This window comes from Denticeps clupeoides, unplaced genomic scaffold, assembly GCF_900700375.1.
Source record: "Denticeps clupeoides unplaced genomic scaffold, fDenClu1.1, whole genome shotgun sequence".
Classification (NCBI taxonomy): domain Eukaryota; kingdom Metazoa; phylum Chordata; class Actinopteri; order Clupeiformes; family Denticipitidae; genus Denticeps; species Denticeps clupeoides.
Genome location: NW_021629761.1, coordinates 1 through 12,500, shown reverse-complemented (window position 1 = coordinate 12,500; position 12,500 = coordinate 1). Strand labels below are relative to the sequence as shown.

General features: G+C 39.3%; 22 pseudogenes; all 22 read left to right on the top strand.

The window, feature by feature from the left end:
- The first annotated feature begins 1,535 nt into the window (after positions 1-1,535).
- LOC114773605 (uncharacterized) lies at positions 1,536-1,654 on the top strand (annotated as a pseudogene).
- A 160-nt stretch (positions 1,655-1,814) lies between these two features.
- LOC114773612 (uncharacterized) lies at positions 1,815-1,933 on the top strand (annotated as a pseudogene).
- Positions 1,934-2,373: 440 nt separating this feature from the next.
- On the top strand, positions 2,374-2,492 carry LOC114773615 (uncharacterized; annotated as a pseudogene).
- A 161-nt stretch (positions 2,493-2,653) lies between these two features.
- LOC114773621 (uncharacterized) lies at positions 2,654-2,772 on the top strand (annotated as a pseudogene).
- A 530-nt stretch (positions 2,773-3,302) lies between these two features.
- LOC114773609 (uncharacterized) lies at positions 3,303-3,421 on the top strand (annotated as a pseudogene).
- A 161-nt stretch (positions 3,422-3,582) lies between these two features.
- Positions 3,583-3,701, top strand: LOC114773619 (uncharacterized; annotated as a pseudogene).
- Positions 3,702-3,861: 160 nt separating this feature from the next.
- LOC114773603 (uncharacterized) lies at positions 3,862-3,980 on the top strand (annotated as a pseudogene).
- Positions 3,981-4,514: 534 nt separating this feature from the next.
- LOC114773608 (uncharacterized) lies at positions 4,515-4,633 on the top strand (annotated as a pseudogene).
- Positions 4,634-4,793: 160 nt separating this feature from the next.
- Positions 4,794-4,912, top strand: LOC114773602 (uncharacterized; annotated as a pseudogene).
- A 540-nt stretch (positions 4,913-5,452) lies between these two features.
- LOC114773618 (uncharacterized) lies at positions 5,453-5,571 on the top strand (annotated as a pseudogene).
- A 161-nt stretch (positions 5,572-5,732) lies between these two features.
- LOC114773613 (uncharacterized) lies at positions 5,733-5,851 on the top strand (annotated as a pseudogene).
- Positions 5,852-6,011: 160 nt separating this feature from the next.
- LOC114773601 (uncharacterized) lies at positions 6,012-6,130 on the top strand (annotated as a pseudogene).
- Positions 6,131-6,670: 540 nt separating this feature from the next.
- LOC114773617 (uncharacterized) lies at positions 6,671-6,789 on the top strand (annotated as a pseudogene).
- Positions 6,790-6,950: 161 nt separating this feature from the next.
- On the top strand, positions 6,951-7,069 carry LOC114773611 (uncharacterized; annotated as a pseudogene).
- A 160-nt stretch (positions 7,070-7,229) lies between these two features.
- LOC114773622 (uncharacterized) lies at positions 7,230-7,348 on the top strand (annotated as a pseudogene).
- Positions 7,349-7,884: 536 nt separating this feature from the next.
- Positions 7,885-8,003, top strand: LOC114773607 (uncharacterized; annotated as a pseudogene).
- A 161-nt stretch (positions 8,004-8,164) lies between these two features.
- Positions 8,165-8,283, top strand: LOC114773620 (uncharacterized; annotated as a pseudogene).
- A 160-nt stretch (positions 8,284-8,443) lies between these two features.
- LOC114773616 (uncharacterized) lies at positions 8,444-8,562 on the top strand (annotated as a pseudogene).
- A 535-nt stretch (positions 8,563-9,097) lies between these two features.
- Positions 9,098-9,216, top strand: LOC114773604 (uncharacterized; annotated as a pseudogene).
- A 160-nt stretch (positions 9,217-9,376) lies between these two features.
- LOC114773600 (uncharacterized) lies at positions 9,377-9,495 on the top strand (annotated as a pseudogene).
- Positions 9,496-10,495: 1,000 nt separating this feature from the next.
- Positions 10,496-10,614, top strand: LOC114773614 (uncharacterized; annotated as a pseudogene).
- A 161-nt stretch (positions 10,615-10,775) lies between these two features.
- LOC114773606 (uncharacterized) lies at positions 10,776-10,894 on the top strand (annotated as a pseudogene).
- The last annotated feature ends 1,606 nt before the right edge of the window (positions 10,895-12,500 follow it).

Genomic DNA, 12,500 nt, shown 5'->3' with positions numbered 1-12,500 from the left:
TGAACTGGATAATATATCACTGCACATAGCCTACTACTTCAGTGCCATCAAGAATTCTGTGGCGTACGAACCTCCTCTCCAAAGAAATAACATGCAGAGAAGTCTCACCACTCAGCAGGCCTTGGAAATTCTCCTGAGTGAAGTAAACCCTTGTGACTCGGATGGAGAAGACATAGAACTTCAGCCGGATTCTGAAACAGAGCCGTCTGATCAGTCTTCAGGTTCATTTTTATTTCATATTATTTCCTATTTCATTTCAAACAAGTAATAGGAAAATATCAAAAAAGCAGAGCAGAGTGACAGAAATATCTACTCTGCCTTTTTTATAGTTTCCACTTTTTTTGTTTGTGCACCTTAGCAGACATTCACTGCCATCTGAAGTGCAAGACATTTTTCTGCTTTAGTTGTATCTTTTTATTTACGAAGATATTTCAGAATTATTATTAGTATCTATGCATGCATTTGTGATATCATTTGACTTTCCCATTACTCACAATTTGAATGTGTTCATACTGCAGATGAGGAGGCTGCTCCTCAACCTAAAAAGAGAGCTTGTTTGGGGACTGAACTGACAGAGACAGCGAAAGATGGCACAGTGTGGCGTGAAGAGCAGGTGTGGACGCATCTCCCTTTCACCCCAATAGAAGCATACGCCGCAGATAGAGAGCCAACGGCTAAGGCCAGAAGAAGTATCTCAAGTCGCCTCCAGAGCTTCCTGTGTTTCATCACTCTTGACATGCTTCGTAGCATTCAAGAATGGACTATCCAACATGCACAGCAAACGGAGCATGCTCATTGGTTCATGGCCCTCCCTGAACTAATGGCATTTATCACGATTGTCATCTTGCGGGGGATTACCAAGGTTCCATTGCTACGTGACTGCCGGTCAGCAAACCTGGGAACCCACAAATCATTGGAACTATGCCGCGAAACCGCTTCCAAGACATCAGAGAGGGCAGCCCTGCCTCACCCAAGTCCCAAGTCAGAGTGAAAGGATTGTAACATGTGATACAGCACAGCACACGGTGCACACAGTGAAATTTGTCCTCTGCATCACCCTGAGTGAGCAGTGGGCAGCCCGGGGAGCAGTGTGTGGGGACGGTGCTTTGCTCAGTGTCACCTCAGTGGCACCTTGGCGGATCGGGATTCGAACCGGCAACCTTCTGATTACGGGGCCGCTTCCTTAACCGCTAGGCCACCACTGCCCCCTTGCAGTTTGTCCAGGCACAGCGCATGTCTGGTCAACACAAAACAGACTGGTCATAACTTTCTTTAGGCGCTCAGTCAGTATATTAAGCGGATTTTTAGAACAGGGAGTCGGCAATAGGGCCTGCTCCATCTGCTCCATGCAGCCACCCAGTATTGGATTGCCTCTAGAAGGTGTGCACTTTATTTGTTGTATTGCGAATAAAAGCTTACCACTCCAACTTTTTGCCTTTTCTCCATCATAATTTGACAGTAAAGCGGGAGTTTTCACTCTTTGATATGTGTTCAAGCCCCTTTGGTTTAAAGTTCAAGATTTTCAAGGAGATTTTGTGTACGGACAAACCAGCTGAAGAATGCCCAATCTTGTCTGATCTCAGAAGCTAAGAAGGCTTGGGCCTGGTTAGTACTTGGATGGGAGACTACCTGGGAATACCAGGTGCTGTAAGCTTTAACTATTGAAAAACTTTTAAAATGAAAGTATTTACATGGCTTTGTTAGCTTTTTTTGCCTTTTCTCCATCTTAATTTGACAGTAAAGTGGGAGTTTTCACTCTTTGATATGTGTTCAAGCCCCTTTGGCTTAAAGTTCAAGATTTTCAAGCAGAGTTTGTTTACGGACAAACCAGCTGAATAATGCCCAATCTTGTCTGATCTCAGAAGCTAAGAAGGCTTGGGCCTGGTTAGTACTTGGATGGGAGACTACCTGGGAATACCAGGTGCTGTAAGCTTTAACTATTGAAAAACTTTTAAAATGAAAGTATTTACATGGCTTTGTTAGCTTTTTTTGCCTTTTCTCCATCTTAATTTGACAGTAAAGTGGGAGTTTTCACTCTTTGATATGTGTTCAAGCCCCTTTGGTTTAAAGTTCAAGATTTTCAAACAGACTTTGTGTATGGACAAACCAGCTGAAGAATGCCCAATCTTGCCTGATCTCAGAAGCTAAGAAGGCTTGGGCCTGGTTAGTACTTGGATGGGAGACTACCTGGGAATACCAGGTGCTGTAAGCTTTAACTATTGAAAAACTTTTCAAATGAAAGTATTTACATGGCTTTGTTAGCTTTTTTTGCCTTTTCTCCATCATAATTTGATAGTAAAGCGGGAGTTTTCGCACTTTATAATGTTTTCAAAGCCCTTTTGGTTTAAAGTTCAAGATTTTCAAGCAGAGTTTGTGTATGGACAAACCAGCTGAAGAATGCCCAATCTTGTCTGATCTCAGAAGCTAAGAAGGCTTGGGCCTGGTTAGTACTTGGATGGGAGACTACCTGGGAATACCTGGTGCTGTAAGCTTTAACTATTGAAAAACTTTTCAAATGAAAGTATTTACATGGCTTTATTAGCTTTTTTTTGCCATTTCTCCATCATAATTTGATAGTAAAGCGGGAGTTTTCGCACTTTATAATGTTTTCAAAGTCCTTTTGTTGAAAGTCCAAGATTTTCAAGCAGAGTTTGCTTGCGGACATGCCAGCTGAAGAATGCCCAATCTTGTCTGATCTCAGAAGCTAAGAAGGCTTGGGCCTGGTTAGTACTTGGATGGGAGACTACATGGGAATGCCAGGTGCTGTAAGCTTTAACTATTGTAAAACTTTTAAAATGAAAGTATTTACATCACTTTGTTAACTTTTTTAAAATAAGTTAAGGGGTACTTTCTTTATTTAGTATGTTTTCCCGCCTTTTTTTTTTTTTTTTTTTTTTAAACTTCTCTTCAGGTTTCTTTGTCTGTGTGTGCTCTACAACGATCATTCACAGGCTTGGCTATGGAGTGGGGTGGAGCTGAATCGATTAGGTGGGGTTTTCCAGCCCTCGGCCTTCAGGTGCTACGCACCCTGATGTCAATTTAATATCTGATATGTCATATTAAGCGGATTTTTATAACAGGGAGTCGGCAATAGGGCCTGCTCCATCCGCTCCATTCATCGACCCAGTATTGCATTGCCTCTAGAAGGTGTGCACTTTATTTGTTGTTTTGCAAATAAAAGCTTACCACTCCAACTTTTTGCCTTTTCTCCATCATAATTTGACAGTAAAGCGGGAGTTTTCACTCTTTGATATGTGTTCAAGCGCCTTTGGTTTAAAGTTCAAGATTTTCAAGCAGAGCTTGTGTACGGACAAACCAGCTGAAGAATGCCCAATCTTGTCTGATCTCAGAAGCTAAGAAGGCTTGGGCCTGGTTAGTACTTGGATGGGAGACTACATGGGAATACCAGGTGCTGTAAGCTTTAACTATTGAAAAACTTTTCAAATGAAAGTATTTACATGGCTTTGTTAGCTTTTTTTGCCTTTTCTCCATCATAATTTGATAGTAAAGCGGGAGTTTTCGCACTTTATAATGTTTTCAAAGCCCTTTTGGTTTAAAGTTCAAGATTTTCAAGCAGAGTTTGTGTACGGACAAACCAGCTGAAGATTGCCCAATCTTGTCTGATCTCAGAAGCTAAGAAGGCTTGGGCCTGGTTAGTACTTGGATGGGAGACTACATGGGAATACCAGGTGCTGTAAGCTTTAACTATTGAAAAACTTTTAAAATGAAAGTATTTACATGGCTTTATTAGCTTTTTTTGCCTTTTCTCAATCATTATTTGATAGTAAAGCGGGAGTTTTCGCACTTTATAATGTTTTCAAAGTCCTTTTGTTGAAAATCCAAGATTTTCAAGCAGAGTTTGCTTACGGACATGCCAGCTGAAGATTGCCCAATCTTGTCTGATCTCAGAAGCTAAGAAGGCTTGGGCCTGGTTAGTACTTGGATGGGAGACTACATGGGAATGCCAGGTGCTGTAAGCTTTAACTATTGTAAAACTTTTAAAATGAAAGTATTTACATCACTTTGTTAACTTTTTTAAAATAAGTTAAGGGGTACTTTCTTTATTTAGTATGTTTTCCCGCCTTTTTTTTTTTTTTTTTTTTTTTTTAAACTTCTCTTCAGGTTTCTTTGTCTGTGTGTGCTCTACAACGACCATTCACAGGCTTGGCTATGGAGTGGGGTGGAGCTGAATCGATTAGGTGGGGTTTTCCAGCCCTCGGCCTTCAGGTGCTACGCACCCTGATGTCAATTTAATATCTGATATGTCATATTAAGCGGATTTTTATAACAGGGAGTCGGCAATAGGGCCTGCTCCATCCGCTCCATTCATCGACCCAGTATTGCATTGCCTCTAGAAGGTGTGCACTTTATTTGTTGTTTTGCAAATAAAAGCTTACCACTCCAACTTTTTGCCTTTTCTCCATCATAATTTGACAGTAAAGCGGGAGTTTTCGCACTTTATAATGTTTTCAAAGCCCTTTTGGTTTAAAGTTCAAGATTTTCAAGCAGAGTTTGTGTACGGACAAACCAGCTGAAGAATGCCCAATCTTGTCTGATCTCAGAAGCTAAGAAGGCTTGGGCCTGGTTAGTACTTGGATGGGAGACTACATGGGAATACCAGGTGCTGTAAGCTTTAACTATTGAAAAACTTTTAAAATGAAAGTATTTACATGGCTTTATTAGCTTTTTTTGCCTTTTCTCAATCATTATTTGATAGTAAAGCGGGAGTTTTCGCACTTTATAATGTTTTCAAAGTCCTTTTGTTGAAAGTCCAAGACTTTCAAGCAGAGTTTGCTTACGGACATGCCAGCTGAAGATTGCCCAATCTTGTCTGATCTCAGAAGCTAAGAAGGCTTGGGCCTGGTTAGTACTTGGATGGGAGACTACATGGGAATGCCAGGTGCTGTAAGCTTTAACTATTGTAAAACTTTTAAAATGAAAGTATTTACATCACTTTGTTAACTTTTTTAAAATAAGTTAAGGGGTACTTTCTTTATTTAGTATGTTTTCCCGCCTTTTTTCTTTTTTTTTTTTTATTTTTTTTTTTAAACTTCTCTTCAGGTTTCTTTGTCTGTGTGTGCTCTACAACGATCATTCACAGGCTTGGCTATGGAGTGGGGTGGAGCTGAATCGATTAGGTGGGGTTTTCCAGCCCTCGGCCTTCAGGTGCTACGCACCCTGATGTCAATTTAATATCTGATATGTCATATTAAGCGGATTTTTATAACAGGGAGTCGGCAATAGGGCCTGCTCCATCCGCTCCATTCATCGACCCAGTATTGCATTGCCTCTAGAAGGTGTGCACTTTATTTGTTGTTTTGCAAATAAAAGCTTACCACTCCAACTTTTTGCCTTTTCTCCATCATAATTTGACAGTAAAGCGGGAGTTTTCACTCTTTGATATGTGTTCAAGCGCCTTTGGTTTAAAGTTCAAGATTTTCAAGCAGAGTTTGTGTACGGACAAACCAGCTGAAGAATGCCCAATCTTTTCTGATCTCAGAAGCTAAGAAGGCTTGGGCCTGGTTAGTACTTGGATGGGAGACTACATGGGAATACCAGGTGCTGTAAGCTTTAACTACTGAAAAACTTTTCAAATGAAAGTATTTACATGGCTTTGTTAGCTTTTTTTGCCTTTTCTCCATCATAATTTGATAGTAAAGCGGGAGTTTTCGCACTTTATAATGTTTTCAAAGCCCTTTTGGTTTAAAGTTCAAGATTTTCAAGCAGAGTTTGTGTACAGACAAACCAGCTGAAGAATGCCCAATCTTGTCTGATCTCAGAAGCTAAGAAGGCTTGGGCCTGGTTAGTACTTGGATGGGAGACTACATGGGAATACCAGGTGCTGTAAGCTTTAACTATTGAAAAACTTTTAAAATGAAAGTATTTACATGGCTTTATTAGCTTTTTTTGCCTTTTCTCAATCATTATTTGATAGTAAAGCGGGAGTTTTCGCACTTTATAATGTTTTCAAAGTCCTTTTGTTGAAAGTCCAAGATTTTCAAGCAGAGTTTGCTTACGGACATGCCAGCTGAAGATTGCCCAATCTTGTCTGATCTCAGAAGCTAAGAAGGCTTGGGCCTGGTTAGTACTTGGATGGGAGACTACATGGGAATGCCAGGTGCTGTAAGCTTTAACTATTGTAAAACTTTTAAAATGAAAGTATTTACATCACTTTGTTAACTTTTTTAAAATAAGTTAAGGGGTACTTTCTTTATTTAGTATGTTTTCCCGCCTTTTTTCTTTTTTTTTTTTTTTTTTTTTTTTTAAACTTCTCTTCAGGTTTCTTTGTCTGTGTGTGCTCTACAACGATCATTCACAGGCTTGGCTATGGAGTGGGGTGGAGCTGAATCGATTAGGTGGGGTTTTCCAGCCCTCGGCCTTCAGGTGCTACGCACCCTGATGTCAATTTAATATCTGATATGTCATATTAAGCGGATTTTTATAACAGGGAGTCGGCAATAGGGCCTGCTCCATCCGCTCCATTCATCGACCCAGTATTGCATTGCCTCTAGAAGGTGTGCACTTTATTTGTTGTTTTGCAAATAAAAGCTTACCACTCCAACTTTTTGCCTTTTCTCCATCATAATTTGACAGTAAAGCGGGAGTTTTCACTCTTTGATATGTGTTCAAGCGCCTTTGGTTTAAAGTTCAAGATTTTCAAGCAGAGTTTGTGTACGGACAAACCAGCTGAAGAATGCCCAATCTTTTCTGATCTCAGAAGCTAAGAAGGCTTGGGCCTGGTTAGTACTTGGATGGGAGACTACATGGGAATACCAGGTGCTGTAAGCTTTAACTACTGAAAAACTTTTCAAATGAAAGTATTTACATGGCTTTGTTAGCTTTTTTTGCCTTTTCTCCATCATAATTTGATAGTAAAGCGGGAGTTTTCGCACTTTATAATGTTTTCAAAGCCCTTTTGGTTTAAAGTTCAAGATTTTCAAGCAGAGTTTGTGTACAGACAAACCAGCTGAAGAATGCCCAATCTTGTCTGATCTCAGAAGCTAAGAAGGCTTGGGCCTGGTTAGTACTTGGATGGGAGACTACATGGGAATACCAGGTGCTGTAAGCTTTAACTATTGAAAAACTTTTAAAATGAAAGTATTTACATGGCTTTATTAGCTTTTTTTGCCTTTTCTCAATCATTATTTGATAGTAAAGCGGGAGTTTTCGCATTTTATAATGTTTTCAAAGTCCTTTTGTTGAAAGTCCAAGACTTTCAAGCAGAGTTTGCTTACGGACATGCCAGCTGAAGATTGCCCAATCTTGTCTGATCTCAGAAGCTAAGAAGGCTTGGGCCTGGTTAGTACTTGGATGGGAGACTACATGGGAATGCCAGGTGCTGTAAGCTTTAACTATTGTAAAACTTTTAAAATGAAAGTATTTACATCACTTTGTTAACTTTTTTAAAATAAGTTAAGGGGTACTTTCTTTATTTAGTATGTTTTCCCGCCTTTTTTTTTTTTTTTTTTTTTTTTTTTTAAACTTCTCTTCAGGTTTCTTTGTCTGTGTGTGCTCTACAACGATCATTCACAGGCTTGGCTATGGAGTGGCGTGGAGCTGAATCGATTAGGTGGGGTTTTCCAGCCCTCGGCCTTCAGGTGCTACGCACCCTGATGTCAATTTAATATCTGATATGTCATATTAAGCGGATTTTTATAACAGGGAGTCGGCAATAGGGCCTGCTCCATCCGCTCCATTCATCGACCCAGTATTGCATTGCCTCTAGAAGGTGTGCACTTTATTTGTTGTTTTGCAAATAAATGCTTACCACTCCAACTTTTTGCCTTTTCTCCATCATAATTTGACAGTAAAGCGGGAGTTTTCACTCTTTGATATGTGTTCAAGCGCCTTTGGTTTAAAGTTCAAGATTTTCAAGCAGAGCTTGTGTACGGACAAACCAGCTGAAGAATGCCCAATCTTGTCTGATCTCAGAAGCTAAGAAGGCTTGGGCCTGGTTAGTACTTGGATGGGAGACTACATGGGAATACCAGGTGCTGTAAGCTTTAACTATTGAAAAACTTTTCAAATGAAAGTATTTACATGGCTTTGTTAGCTTTTTTTGCCTTTTCTCCATCATAATTTGATAGTAAAGCGGGAGTTTTCGCACTTTATAATGTTTTCAAAGCCCTTTTGGTTTAAAGTTCAAGATTTTCAAGCAGAGTTTGTGTACGGACAAACCAGCTGAAAAATGCCCAATCTTGTCTGATCTCAGAAGCTAAGAAGGCTTGGGCCTGGTTAGTACTTGGATGGGAGACTACATGGGAATACCAGGTGCTGTAAGCTTTAACTATTGAAAAACTTTTAAAATGAAAGTATTTACATGGCTTTATTAGCTTTTTTTGCCTTTTCTCAATCATTATTTGATAGTAAAGCGGGTGTTTTCACACTTTATAATGTTTTCAAAGTCCTTTTGTTGAAAGTCCAAGATTTTCAAGCAGAGTTTGCTTACGGACATGCCAGCTGAAGATGGCCCAATCTTGTCTGATCTCAGAAGCTAAGAAGGCTTGGGCCTGGTTAGTACTTGGATGGGAGACTACATGGGAATGCCAGGTGCTGTAAGCTTTAACTATTGTAAAACTTTTAAAATTAAAGTATTTACATCACTTTGTTAACTTTTTTAAAATAAGTTAAGGGGTACTTTCTTTATTTAGTATGTTTTCCCGCCTTTTTTTTTTTTTTTTTTTTTTTTTTTTAAACTTCTCTTCAGGTTTCTTTGTCTGTGTGTGCTCTACAACGATCATTCACAGGTTTGGCTATGGAGTGGGGTGGAGCTGAATCGATTAGGTGGGGTTTTCCAGCCCTCGGCCTTCAGGTGCTACGCACCCTGATGTCAATTTAATATCTGATATGTCATATTAAGCGGATTTTTATAACAGGGAGTCGGCAATAGGGCCTGCTCCATCCGCTCCATTCATCGACCCAGTATTGCATTGCCTCTAGAAGGTGTGCACTTTATTTGTTGTATTGCGAATAAAAGCTTACCACTCCAACTTTTTGCCTTTTCTCCATCATAATTTGACAGTAAAGCGGGAGTTTTCACTCTTTGATATGTGTTCAAGCCCTTTGGTTTAAAGTTCAAGATTTTCAAGGAGATTTTGTGTACGGACAAACCAGCTGAAGAATGCCCAATCTTGTCTGATCTCAGAAGCTAAGAAGGCTTGGGCCTGGTTAGTACTTGGATGGGAGACTACCTGGGAATACCAGGTGCTGTAAGCTTTAACTATTGAAAAACTTTTAAAATGAAAGTATTTACATGGCTTTGTTAGCTTTTTTTGCCTTTTCTCCATCTTAATTTGACAGTAAAGTGGGAGTTTTCACTCTTTGATATGTGTTCAAGCCCCTTTGGCTTAAAGTTCAAGATTTTCAAGCAGAGTTTGTTTACGGACAAACCAGCTGAATAATGCCCAATCTTGTCTGATCTCAGAAGCTAAGAAGGCTTGGGCCTGGTTAGTACTTGGATGGGAGACTACCTGGGAATACCAGGTGCTGTAAGCTTTAACTATTGAAAAACTTTTAAAATGAAAGTATTTACATGGCTTTGTTAGCTTTTTTTTGCCTTTTCTCCATCTTAATTTGACAGTAAAGTGGGAGTTTTCACTCTTTGATATGTGTTCAAGCCCCTTTGGTTTAAAGTTCAAGATTTTCAAACAGACTTTGTGTATGGACAAACCAGCTGAAAAAATGCCCAATCTTGCCTGATCTCAGAAGCTAAGAAGGCTTGGGCCTGGTTAGTACTTGGATGGGAGACTACCTGGGAATACCAGGTGCTGTAAGCTTTAACTATTGAAAAAACTTTTCAAATGAAAGTATTTACATGGCTTTGTTAGCTTTTTTTGCCTTTTCTCCATCATAATTTGATAGTAAAGCGGGAGTTTTCGCACTTTATAATGTTTTCAAAGCCCTTTTGGTTTAAAGTTCAAGATTTCAAGCAGAGTTTGTGTACGGACAAACCAGCTGAAGAATGCCCAATCTTGTCTGATCTCAGAAGCTAAGAAGCCTTGGGCCTGGTTAGTACTTGGATGGGAGACTACATGGGAATACCAGGTGCTGTAAGCTTTAACTATTGAAAAACTTTTAAAATGAAAGTATTTACATGGCTTTATTAGCTTTTTTTGCCTTTTCTCAATCATTATTTGATAGTAAAGCGGGAGTTTTCGCACTTTATAATGTTTTCAAAGTCCTTTTGTTGAAAATCCAAGATTTTCAAGCAGAGTTTGCTTACGGACATGCCAGCTGAAGATTGCCCAATCTTGTCTGATCTCAGAAGCTAAGAAGGTTTGGGCCTGGTTAGTACATGGATGGGAGACTACATGGGAATACCAGGTGCTGTAAGCTTTAACTATTGAAAAACTTTTAAAATGAAAGTATTTACATGGCTTTATTAGCTTTTTTTGCCTTTTCTCCATCATAATTTGATAGTAAAGCGGGAGTTTTCGCACTTTATAATGTTTTCAAAGTCCTTTTGTTGAAAGTCCAAGATTTTCAAGCAGAGTTTGCTTACGGACAAGCCAGCTGAAGATTGCCCAATCTTGTCTGATCTCAGAAGCTAAGAAGGCTTGGGCCTGGTTAGTACTTGGATGGGAGACTACATGGGAATGCCAGGTGCTGTAAGCTTTAACTATTGTAAAACTTTTAAAATGAAAGTATTTACATGGCTTTATTAGCTTTTTTTGCCTTTTCTCCATCATAATTTGATAGTAAAGGGGGAGTTTTCGCACTTTATAATGTTTTCAAAGCCCTTTTGGTTTAAAGTTCAAGATTTTCAAGCAGAGTTTGTGTACGGGCAAACCAGCTGAAGAATGCCCAATCTTGTCTGATCTCAGAAGCTAAGAAGGCTTGGGCCTGGTTAGTACTTGGATGGGAGACTACATGGGAATACCAGGTGCTGTAAGCTTTAACTATTGAAAAACTTTTCAAATGAAAGTATTTACATGGCTTGTTAGCTTTTTTTTGCCTTTTCTCCATCATAATTTGATAGTAAAGCGGGAGTTTTCGCACTTTATAATGTTTTCAAAGCCCTTTTGGTTTAAAGTTCAAGATTTTCAAGCAGAGTTTGTGTACGGACAAACCAGCTGAAGAATGCCCAATCTTGTCTGATCTCAGAAGCTAAGAAGGTTTGGGCCTGGTTAGTACATGGATGGGAGACTACATGGGAATACCAGGTGCTGTAAGCTTTAACTATTGAAAAACTTTTAAAATGAAAGTATTTACATGGCTTTATTAGCTTTTTTTGCCTTTTCTCCATCATAATTTGATAGTAAAGCGGGAGTTTTCACACTTTATAATGTTTTCAAAGCCCTTTTGGTTTAAAGTTCAAGATTTTCAAGCAGAGTTTGTGTACGGACAAACCAGCTGAAAAATGCCCAAACTTGTCTGATCTCAGAAGCTAAGAAGGCTTGGGCCTGGTTAGTACTTGGATGGGAGACTACATGGGAATACCAGGTGCTGTCAGCTTTAACTATTGAAAAACTTTTAAAATGAAATTATGTACATGGCTTTATTAGCTTTTTTTGCCTTTTCTCCATCATAATTTGATAGTAAAGCGGGAGTTTTCGCACTTTATAATGTTTCAAAGTCCTTTTGTTGAAAGTCCAAGATTTTCAACCAGAGTTTGCTTACGGACATGCCAGCTGAAGATTGCCCAATCTTGTCTGATCTCAGAAGCTAAGAAGGCTTGGCCTGGTTAGTACTTGGATGGGAGAATACATGGGAATGCCAGGTGCTGTAAGCTTTAACTATTGTAAAACTTTTAAAATGAAAGTATTTACATCACTTTGTTAACTTTTTTAAAATAAGTTAAGGGGTACTTTCTTTATTTAGTATGTTTCCCTTCCACCCTGTTTTCCCGCCTTTTTTTTTTTTTTTTTTTTTTTTAAACTTCTCTTCAGGTTTCTTTGTCTGTGTGTGCTCTACAACGACCATTCACAGGCTTGGCTATGGAGTGGGGTGGAGCTGAATCGATTAGGTGGGGTTTTCCAGCCCTCGGCCTTCAGGTGCTACGCACCCTGATGTCAATTTAATATCTGATATGTCATATTAAGCGGATTTTTATAACAGGGAGTCGGCAATAGGGGCCTGCCTCCATCCGCTCCATTCATCGACCCAGTATTGCATTGCCTCTAGAAGGTGTGCACTTTATTTGTTGTTTTGCAAATAAAAGCTTACCACTCCAACTTTATTGCCTTTTCTCCATCATAATTTGACAGTAAAGCGGGAGGTTTCGCACTTTATAATGTTTTCAAAGCCCTTTTGGTTTAAAAGTTCAAGATGTTTCAAGCAGAGTTGTGTACGGACAAACCAGCTGAAAAATGCCCAATCTTGTCTGATCTCAGAAGCTAAGAAGGGCTTGTGCCTGGTTAGTACTTGGATGGGAGACTACATGGGAATACCAGGTGCTGTAAGCTTTAAACGATTGAAAAAACTTGTTAAAATGAAAGTATTTACATGGCTTTATTAGCTTTTTTTGCCTTTTCTCAATCATTATTTGATAGTAAAGCGGG